Source organism: Canis aureus, chromosome 28 (genome assembly GCF_053574225.1).
Source record: "Canis aureus isolate CA01 chromosome 28, VMU_Caureus_v.1.0, whole genome shotgun sequence".
Taxonomy (NCBI): Eukaryota; Metazoa; Chordata; class Mammalia; order Carnivora; family Canidae; genus Canis; species Canis aureus.
Window position 1 is genome coordinate 2,229,944 of NC_135638.1, and position 11,417 is coordinate 2,241,360.

Sequence of the window (11,417 nt, forward strand, 5' to 3'; positions counted from 1 at the left end):
CCTTCCTCAGGTTAGAGTACCAAGGACCACCATAAGGCCTCTCGGGGGTTGTGCACTGCAGTGGGTCGCATCCATGTAGACTATAACATGAATTAGAATTCTGAAGCTGTACAGCTCTGTGGCCCCCACATAACTCTTTCTTTTGGTAAATGCTTCTCACCCACCTAGATAGTGCAACCTGTGGGTCTGCTTCCTTGCCATAGAAGTGGATATGTGATGTAGGCCACTCAGCCAAAGAACTATCTCTAGAAACCACCACTGATTATTATAGGACTAGGCTCATAATCAAGGAAGCCAACCAGCATTCTTTGGGGGATTATGTGAATGGTAGGAGAAAAAGAATCTCTCCTGGGATATCTAATACTAAGAAGCATGAAGTCTGGAGCTACTGGTGGTTCTTTTGCCATATAATAATAAAAGCTTATCTGCAAACAAAGTCAACATAGAGGAAAGGAGAACTGAAAGAAGGAGAAAAGGGGACAGATTATTGATGATATGGGTTGATCCCCAGCTCTGCCTAAATACTCATGGCCTTTTTGGTTACGTGAACTAATAAGTTCCCTCCCTTGCTTAGGAGAGCTTGAGCTGAATCTCTGTCACTTGCAACCCCAGGACTCCTGGCTAGAACAGGTGCATAAGTGAAACCATCAATCAGGAACTTGGAACTTGTTTTCTGGTTAACAGAAAACTGAACATGCTACTTTTGACAATGATGATGTCATTTCTCTGCCCACAGCTCTCCAGTGGCTTCTCTTATTACCTGGGGAAGAAGGCCATTATCCACACGTGGCCAGTTGGTCCCTACCTTATGGGCGTCTGACCTTATCTCCCTCACTTTCCTTCATGTTGCTCACCATGCTTCAGGAACCCCGACTGTGGCAGTCCTTACACTTGCCACTCGTGTGCACACCAGAGGGGATTTGCACTTGTTACTCCCTCTACTAGGGAATAACAATACTGGTCTGTGCTTTCTCCAGTTACCTTCTTGACTATATTCTCTTCTCCTTTCAGATGTGAACTTCCCCCATCACCCCATCTAAAATCTTACTTTCCGTAGGGCAGTCATAACAAAGTACTACCGTTTGGAGACCTTTTCAACAGAAATGTCAGAGTTCTAGAAGCCAGAAGTCTGAGATCAAGGTGTTGACAGAATTGGTTTGTTCTGAAGGCCATGAGAGAGAATCTATTCCATGTCTCACTCCTAGCTTCTGGTGGTTTGCTGGCGATCTTTGATGTTCCTTGGCTTGTAGAAGCATCACCCAGATCTCTGCCTTCATCTTCACATGACATTCTCCTTGTGGGCACGTCTCTGTGTCAAATTTCCCCTTTTTATGAGGACACTAGTCATTGGATTAGGGCCCACTCTAATGGCCTCATTGTGATTTGATCATCTGCAAAGATCCTCTTTCCAAATGAGGTCACATTCACAGGTACTGGGACTTCAGTTTTGGAGGGGACACAATTCAACCCATAATACTCTTCTTATCTTGCCTTATTTTTCCTTATAGTATGTATCACTGTCTGACATTATAGACTTACGTTTTTACCATTTGATGTCTCTCTCTCTCTCTCTCTCTTTCTCCAATTTAGGATGTAAATTCCATGAACTCATGGATATAATGTTATTTTTAAAATTAATCTTTTAATTTAAATTCAATTAATTAACATATAATGTATTATTAGTTTCAGAGATAGAGTTCAGTGATTCATCAGTCTTGTATAATACCCAGTGCCGTCCTTAATGTCCATCACCCCGTTACTCCGTCTCCCTCCCCTCTTCCCCTCTAACAGGATATAATGATATTTAAAACAGTGCCTAGGGACCCCTAGGTGGCTCAGTGGTTGAGTGTCTGCATTCGACTCAGGGCCTGATCCCAGGGTCCTGGGATCAAGTCCCACGTCGGTCTCCCTGCATGGACCCTGATTCTCCCTCTGCCTATGTCTCTGCCTCTCTCTCTGTCTCTCATGAATAAATAAAATATTAAAAAAAAAAACAGTGCCTAAGTATATAGAAGGTATGCAATCAAATATCTGCTAACTGAGTGAATACTCAACAGGAAAATAGATTCTCCAATTTTAAAATGTTAAAGTCTGAAACTACTTTTTGCATAGTCAAGGATTTGAAGAAACTAAGCCTTCTCCAATTTCTTTAATATGCATATTCAGAGTCTAAGACTTGCTGGAGATCCATCCAAAATCTCTGTCACAAACTAACAAATACCATCACTGTGAAAATAGAAGACTGGATAGAAACACTCTGAGGAAGAATGGAATTGGGAGTGGTAGGTTGAGAGAGGACATGTGAGAAGTGGTAGAGATTGAATGAGGTTAAAAGTGGTCAAGTTATGGAAAAATCTAAAAGGACTGATCTTTATGCCTGACTTCATGGTAAAAGTATGCCAGTGGCCTTCAATGGAGTTTCATTGTGTTCATTACACATTAAAAAGCATTTTTAGAGGCACCTGGGGAGCTCAGTCGGTTAAGCCTCTGTCCGACTCTTGATCTCGGCTCAGGTCAGGATCTCAGGGTCATGGGATTGAGCCCTGCATCCGGCTCTGCGCTTAGCACGGAGTCTGCTTATCCCTCTCCCTCTGCTCTTCCCCCCCATTCTTTTTCTCTCTCAAATAAATAAATAAAATCTTTTAAAAAATAAATAAAAATAAAAGGGATTTTTAACTGAAAACAGATTTTTCCTGCTGCAGGTATTTCCAAATGGCCCCTGTGGCATTTACTGTGAAGTATTACCTGCGTATCATTTAATCAAGTTATTATTATCCATCTTTCATCTGGTGCCTCCACGGGATTATGAGCTGAGGGGCAGGAGGCTCTGTCTTTGCTAGCCCACAGGTAGTCAAAAGACAAGTGATAAAATATTTGCAGCACACACGTGCAAGAAAAGCGTTAAGAGCCCTTACTTACATAAGGCTTTTCTAGACCAGTAAGAAGACAAATGACCCAGTGGATCAAAGAAAGTGCAGGTGCCATATAAACATTAAAAGTTGCTCAATCTTGCCAGTAGCTGGGGAAATACAAATTAATAACAAAATTGAATTTTTGCCCATCTGCTTGGCCAAAGTCGAAAAGATTGAGAACTTCCAGGCTGCTGAGGGGGTGGATAATCAGACACGTTGATACTTTTGGGCGAGGGACGGTATGTGGAACTGAGTGTTCCGATCTGAAAAACACTGACCCTCTGACCTGAAAATCCCTTGTTTAGGAAGCTGTCCTCCCGAAGAGTCGGCCCTCAATGTGATACATGCCGCCGATAAGACTCCAGAATTTTAATGTAGGAAAGACATAGGGGTGCCCACTGGGCTTTAAGCAAATCAAGAATATGGTATTTCTTGTACTTTTGAGTTTGTGTAGTAAAATTCCTGCTCTCTACAGAATTAATTATTAACTAAATAGCACAATCAGCTTTTGTCAAGTGGCAAGTAGAGGCCAGGGATGACATCAGATTCCTTAAAACAGCGTTTTAGGGATTTAGTTGCAAATATTTAAGAAAATAACTCTTCAGTTTCTACCACTCCCCCCTCCCCAAAACCGGTCTCTTACCCAAGGGGTCGGGGGTCGTGGGAGGGCCCGGGGCACCCAGGGCAGGAAACCTGTCGGCTTTTGTTCCCAAATGTCGCCCTCAGCTCTCCCCATCCCTGTTGTCTCCGTTTGTGATGAGAAGGAGAAATGCCAGGTGGAGCCAGAGTTGCCCCCACGCTGGCTCCTACTAAGGGCGTGGCTGCGTGGTTTCCACCCGAGCCGAGCCGGGAAGGCCTCTGAAGGGACAACAGGAGCTCCTCTCACCCGGACCGGACCGGACGGGGCCAGTTTTTTGAGCTAACTGCTCCGCATAACAAAGTGAGAAGAGCCTGGACTCCTGCTAGGGCCAGGGAGGGGACGAGGGCCCAGGAAATGGGGGCGATGGAGGGGTTCTGAGAGTGAAGGGGGCTCACCCCGCACAGGGCCCGGAGGCCCCCTGCCCCGTTCACAGCCCAGCTGGGAGCAGCACGGTTGGCTGACAGCCTCCGGCTTCAACTCCTTCGGGAGCTGCTCCAGCTTTTTATTTTTATTTTTATTTTTATTTATTTATTTATTTATTTATTTATTTATTTATTTGTTTGTTTGTTTATTAGGAGGCAGGGAGGTTGTCCCACTCTTCCTTGTGGACAAGGCCTAGACTTTTCAGCCAGATAGAAGGCTCCTTTACCGTGCAAGCTGTGCTTTGAGCGCCCCTGATTTTGGCAAAGCCTTTGTCAAGTGGGCCTGGGCTGGAGGGGCCCCCCCTGCCCCAGCGGGCTTGCCTCCCCTTTGTCCTGGCAGCTTTCACTCCCCCACAAGCCTTTGCTGCCCCCCTTCCCCGGCTCAGCACCTGCTCCCCAGAGCCCACCGGGCACAGCTAAAGACTCCTCATTTGCAACTGCAGACTTCACACCAGTGGGGATTTGTAAGACACCAAAAGGAACTTTTTCCCTCATTTTAATTTCAAGTTCAGAATTTAAAACCGAATAATTGCCAATCTGTTCTCTGCCACTCGGTCACTGTTTAACCTTGAATGATGACCGATTTTGTCTGAGCAAACAGTCACAAATTCCCTCCGGAACATATTCTTTGTCATTTTTTTTGTTGTTAAAGAGAAATGAAAGAAATTCTGGAGGGAATATACCCACAAATAGCACTACAAAACTTTCTAACTCTGACAAACAATAGGCTCCTAGTTTTAGAATGAGAAAAGATCTTGAAGTTTATTCCAATTAAAGTCCCTCACTTCGCATCAGAGCGTTTGCCCATAGAGCCCTTGAAAATTGTAATCTAGATCTCCAGTTACAAAAACCGATAACAAGCAATGCAACTTTGCCACCATCTTAGTAAAAACAGCTAATGTTCCAAAAATTATAGCTATGTTTGCAATATTTAAGATTATTGTCAGACTTGGTGCTAATATCCATCTAGATGGTAGCGTTAAAATTATTCAAGGAGAACAAAAAGTTCAATCTTTAGGATCTTTTTATTTCTGTTGGATATATTTTCCTTTTCTTTGTTTTCAACTTGCTGATTATATTTTTAAAAGGGCAATTGAGTTTTCTTTTTCAGAAAAACGGCACATAAGGCCGCTTGGCCTTTCTGATCTATGTGCTGAGGAATTGGCAATCGTGTTAATTCAATACAGTGTATTTTTGCGGGGAGGGGCATTCTTTGTTCAGTTAAGAAGGAAAAAAATCACTTTAAAAATGTGTAACTTTTAAAATGACGTTAACAAATAGTTATTACTTGCTTAATAAGCTTTGAAGCTTGTTAAGGGGGAAGTTGACATCCAAAACGATTCTTCTGCGTGTTTAATAGGACAATATATTTGTCAATTCCTTTTATTCTCTAAAAGCTCCGTTCTCTGCCCTCTTTTGTGATCTCTGCTGAAATTACATCTGCGCTTGGCTCTTTCTCCTTTACAAAAAGGAGAAGCTCAGCTTCGGACCCAGGTTGCTTGACCTTCATTTATCCACTTTCCACCCCAGCTGGCCTGGAGCAGATGAAGTTACGGTGAGATTTCTCTGCCTCTCGAGAAGACCCTGGTGCCTAGACCTTTCTCTGCTGCTGCTTTGAGGAGCTCTGCTACACATCGACCCTATCGACCCTCTCTCCTGTGACCCACTGCCCCAGTAGTTCCCAGGGCGAGATGGCTAATGATCTAAGTCCAGCTAGGCCTGGTCTCTACTGACACCATGGAACAGCCAACTTGTCTGTACGAAAGGGTCGTTTCAGCTGCAAATTACACGCAGATGGGGAATATCTTTTCTGTGCTACTAAAAGTGAAGCAGGGTGTTTCCAAATGAGAGGCAATCACTTGAGTGAGCGGTATTTACTTGCATGTCCTTGTAGGTCGTACTCCACGTTGCCTAGCAGATGGCGTCTGTGGTCGTAAGCACAGAGTGCAGAGTATTTCCACATCTGTAAAGTATACGTGCAAATGTCAGTGTAGCCTGTGTCATAAGTGGAATATTATTTTCCTATTTAAATCTTAAATAGTTTCGATGGCAACTACCCAACAAGATTAATTACTAGTTTTTAGTAACAGCTCAGTATACGTAGAGTTCCTTTGCAAGGAGCTTGTGATCTAAACAAGACTTAGCAAACCAATACCTCTAAAAATTAGCGGAGAAAAGCCTCGGCGTCAGCATTTGGAGAGAAAACTCGTCTTAGAATTTGCCCTTTGTTACACTTCCCCAAGCTAGGGTTATTCAGAGTTTTTCTTTACACAACTGGACATGGGTAAGACTTGATCATCATCTTTAATTCATTATGTGTTACTAAATAATAATATAGTTTCCCAATTATGGATTAAATATTCTTGGCTTATGGTAACGGAAAGGAGGAGGAGTGGGCACCGACCCAGAAGGTTATCTGGCCCAGTTCTTACATTTATAAAGAGTCTTGAATTTAGGCTTCTGACATTACCTTCAATGGAGATTACACCAAAATACACTGATGGGATTGAAAGAAGACACCCTCATCCAAATTTAAAATTGAGATCCCTGAAGAAACTATATCACCTTCCAGTGTACTGTGGATTTTAAAAGTTGAATCTTTAAATTATCTTCCGACTAGCACAACTGTTTTGTGTTGTAATTTTTGTGTGTGTGTTAAAGGCATCAACTGTTAAAAATGTGAACTTTCAAAACACCCCAATTTTTAACCCTTTTAGTGATTTTTTTAAAAAATTAATATACTGGGAACCTCAAAAGTAATGGAGGCAGCCTAGATCTCTCTCAGCCTTTGAGAAGTTCTGAAATGATTTGGTTAGAATGCAAATATTTCCACAAGGTAGCAGGAGCATTTTCATGTAAGCCTAAGAAACCATAGATTAAGGAATCCAGAAAATAGGAAATTCTAGAAAAGAATAAATTGTATGTTTCAAATGAAGACTCATTGCATACTCTTTCTTTTTTTTTTCTTTTTTGCCTTTGTATTGGATTTTATGGACTTTAAGGAATATTTCAGTCACACTATTCCAACATGTTAATACATATTTAAGATATATAATATCTGCTGCTTTAAAGCACACTTTTCTCAGCGTAAAGTCACCAGCTGGCTTTGGTAAACTTATAGAAATAGCAACTATGTGAAGCCGTGAATATTCAACAAGAGTAAACTGCATGATTTACAAGTGTTCTTGGACACCCGAGGCTTGGAATGCTCTAAAATAAAATCTGACAGATAGAGGGTCTTTGAAAGACAAGTCTTACAGCCATGTCTTAAAGGAGAAAGGAGTGACGACAAAAACAATAAGAAAGTCAACTGTCATGAGTTAGAAGGGAAGGTTAATCCTGGGTAACAAGTCAACGGAGGTCATTATCTGAATTATAAATATCCTGAAAGGGAACTCCTTCCTCTTGTTTGCCCAGTTCCCACAACCGCATCGTCTCCTGGGGAAGCATGCATTTATTTATTTACTTATTTCAGCAAATTCAGTACAGAGTCGTAGAGACAATCGTTTTTGAACAGACATAACAAACCATTATTTAACAGACTGAAATATGAAGGCATCTGTCCAGTTCAGTTGGGAAATTCTCTCCCCGAGCCCAGTAGGCGTTGGTGTGGCAGAGGGCATTTAGGGAAGCATAGAGGAGACAGAGACACACAGGGCACCAGAGGTGGAGGGTTAGAGTCTGCTTCCACCTCTGCGGCAGAGTTCAGGTGCTCCTGCTGGTCTGAATGCGGGGCCTAAGGTCAAAGCACGATCACAGGGGAAGGCTCCTGTCCTCAGCCCCGCTCCGAAGAGCCCAGAGTCCTAAGAGCTAAAATACAAGCTAACGAGTAACAGTGGCACAAACTGTGCCCTTCCAGGACTCTGCAGACGGCAGGTAGAGGAGGATTTTTAAATCTGCAGTGGTTTTCCAGGAAGGAGCACGACAGACACAACTCATGGTTTGTTTGACGGGGGCCTGAAGTATATACTTCGGGACAAACCCCGGGAATGGTCCCCGAGATACGTGGTCCGCGTATGTCATCCAGGTACTCCTCCGGGCAGCTCTGTGGTTGGAGGTTCGTACTCCTATATGCAGAGAAGGAAACGGACCTCAGGCAGAGAAGTCAAGTCGTTTGCCCAAGGTTGGGTGGGAAAGTTGGGCTTTAGATCCCCTGACTCTCAGACGGATGCTGTTTCTACAGTATCTTTCTGCGTCATTCTTACTGTTATTTAAGTACTTGTAAATTGACTTGATTTTCCCCTTCTTCAAGGGAAGGAACACAGGCCTGAACCTTGGGATCTTTGTTGACGCTTCCCATCAGTCATCCCACCACTATTTATGGAGCAGCTAATAAGGACCATGTGTCGGGGTTAAAGAATGAATGAAACACAATCCCCGCTCCCAAAGAGCATACCGGTTGGTCGTCCGAGGCACGCGGTGGCATTCATTCCTCATGTATCTCTCCCCGTAGCTCTCTTCCGAGTGTCTGGTGCAGGCCCTCACCGCCTGGACAGCGGTCTTGTAAGTGGTCCCTCTGGGGATGGCCGAACCTCAGGTCACCATCTCACAGCCGCCACCAGATGAGATCGAGCCCCGCGTCGGGCTCCTTGCTCACTGAGGAGCCGGCCTTGGATTCTTTCTTCCTCCTCCTCTGCCCCTCCCACTCACTCTCAGTCTCTAAGAAATAAATAAAATCTTAAAAAAAAAAAAAGGGGTCTTTCTGTGTTATTAGCCAGGTCGCAGGAGATCTATTCAGACAGTTGTGGGCAAGGTAAAGAATTTATGTATTTATGTATTTATTTATGAATTTATGGTTGAGGGGAAGAGCAGGGGGAGAGGGACAAGCAGACTCAGTGCTGAGCATGGAGCCCGAGGTGGGGCTCTATCCCACGACCCCAAGATCATGACCTGAACTGAAACCCAAGGGTTGGACACAACCGACTGAGCCACCCAGGCACCCCAGGGCAAAATTTTTTTTTTTTTTAAGTAGTAAGGAGACGTTCAGAAACTGGCAACAGTGGGAAACCACCACCATGCCTAGGGCCAAAATACTCCAGAAGGTATGTTAAAATCCTAACTGCCCCCAGCGACAGCCACGGAAGGAGGCAGCTGGCAAACCTCTCTCCTCCGCGCTTCTGATCTACTGGAGCCAGTCCTGCCCCAGCTCCGGAGCCAGGCGAGCAAACGGGCCCAGCTGTGCAATCGCAGGGGTCAGCCTCCCCGTGCAGAGAATGGGGGTGGATCGGGCGGGGGCAAACAGAGCACGCAGCTGCCTCTCCACTCCTTCAAACCATAGGAAAGAACACCACGCACCTGGCGAGCACATGTGGGACGAGAAGAGGGGAGGGCTCCTGGACAAGTGTTGACACCTCCAGCATTTATGGCTACGAAGAGTAGATTGCATCACCAAGGGAGACAGAAGAATGTCTAGAGAAAACCACAATGAAATACCTCACACCTCTTAAGATGGCTGTTAGGGACTGATCTGTGCCACCATGCCCCCATTTTCGTATGTGGAGCTCTACCCCCCAATGCGACGGTGTTTGGAGATGGGGCCATTGAGATCATTAAAGTTAAGTGAAGGAATTAGAGTGGGGCCTAATCTAATAGCACTGATATCCTTATAGGAAGAGACACCAGATCTCCCTCTCTCTCTCTCTCCCTCTCTCTCTCTCTCTCTGTCTCTCTCCCTCTCTCTCTCTCTCCCGTGCATGCACAGAAAAAAGGCCATTCAAGGACAAGTGAGAAGTTGCTGTCTGCAAGCCGGGAAGAGAGGCCTAATCAGAAGCCAACGTACTGGCATCTTGATCTTGGACATTTAGGCTTCAGAACCGTGAGAGAATAAACTTATGGTGTCTAAGCTCCCCTCGGTGACATCCTATTACGGCCGACTGAGCAAACTAACGCAATGACTGTAATCTGTAGAACGGGAAATGATGTGTTGGTGACAATGTGGAGAAATCAGAACCCTCGTACGTTGCTAGTGGGACTAAAAAATAGCACAGCCGCTGTGGAGTGCAGCATGGGGGTTCCTCAAAAAGCTGAATGTGTAATTACCATAGGACCCAGAAATCTCACCCCAAATTCATTGAGAACAAGGACTCAAACAGGTACTCGTATGGCAGTGTTCACTGTAGCATTATTCACAAGAGCCGAAAGGTGTATTAACAGACGTAGTAAATCCATACAGTGGAATGTTGGCCTTTAAAAGAAATAGAGTTCTCCTACCTGCGAAAATATGGATGATCCTTTGAAAACACTATGAGTGAAATAAGCCAGGCAGAAAAGAACAATTATTACATGGTTCTACTTGGATGAGGTATCTGGAATAGGCAAGTTCATAGAACCAGGAAGCAGAGTAGAAGCCACCAAGGGTCTGGGGGGCGCGGAGAGATGGGGAGTTATTTATTAATGGGTACAGAGTTTCATTCAGGGTGATAAAAAAAAAGTTTTGGAAAGATAGTGGTGATGGTTGTACAACATCGTGAATGCTGCTAATGACACTGAATTGTATATCGTAAAATGGTTAAAAACACAAAGTCTATGTTATTTATGTTTTACCACCGAAAATTATAATCATCATCATAATAATAGCTAGGGAGTTTGGAAGCAAGCCAGAGCATGTGGCGTCATGGAGCCAAGGAAAAGAAAGTTTACCAGAGGCGTCCTGTGTAGGGGCGTCCGCTGTGCACGTCGGCCCATAGCCCTTCTTCCCTGGCTCCTCTCTTTCTGGTAACAAGTCCACCCTGCACTTTGAGAAGTGCCCTTCCTTCACTCCTGTGGGTCACACATGGCTCCCAAATGTGGCTCCAGGAAGGACCATCTGGCTGTAATTAGGGGCACATGAACCCAACCCATGCAATCGCCTCCTTTTCTCAGGACCCTATATGTGGAAAGTGAAACGATCCCCCTCTGTCTAGGCCTACCAGCTGGTGTAATCCAGAAATTGTCTGTGGCCAATTTCCACACCATGACTTCTAACCACCAATACACAGAGGAAGCCCGTTTGAAATGGGGATGAAAAAGAGGAAACCCAAGCCAGGAGCACAGTATTTGACCCATGCCACCTGATGCCACCTCCCTCCCCAGAACTCGCAATTGTACAAGCCATTCAAGTGCTCTTTGCTTAAGCCAGCATGAGCCGATTTTGTTTAGTTGCCCCCAAAAGAGTCTCCGTGGATATACACGTGGTCTCCTGCTAGACACTAGGTGCTCAGCTAGGCGGACTTTGAATCCCAGCACCCAGTGTAAAGGATGCTCGATAATATGAAATAAATGTTGAAACCCTAACAATCATTCCAGGTCCAATTCAAATCTCATTTCTGTCTATAAAAATTTTTTTTAATTTTTATTTATTTATGATAGTCACACAGAGAGAGAGAGAGAGAGGCAGAGACACAGGCAGAGGGAGAAGCAGGCTCCATGCACCGGGAGCCCGACGTGGGATTCGATCCTGGGTCT

General features: G+C 44.5%; 1 long non-coding RNA gene across 4 annotated transcripts in view; it reads left to right on the plus strand.

Moving 5' to 3' along the window:
* Positions 1–8,667, plus strand: part of LOC144300299 (uncharacterized) — a 30,487-nt gene extending 21,820 nt beyond the window's left edge. For all 4 annotated transcript variants that reach the window (XR_013366887.1, XR_013366886.1, XR_013366888.1 and 1 more), the window contains one exon: positions 8,227–8,667. This is a non-coding gene — a long non-coding RNA (uncharacterized LOC144300299). The remainder of the gene's footprint in view (positions 1–8,226) is intronic.
* Positions 8,668–11,417: the final 2,750 nt, after the last annotated feature.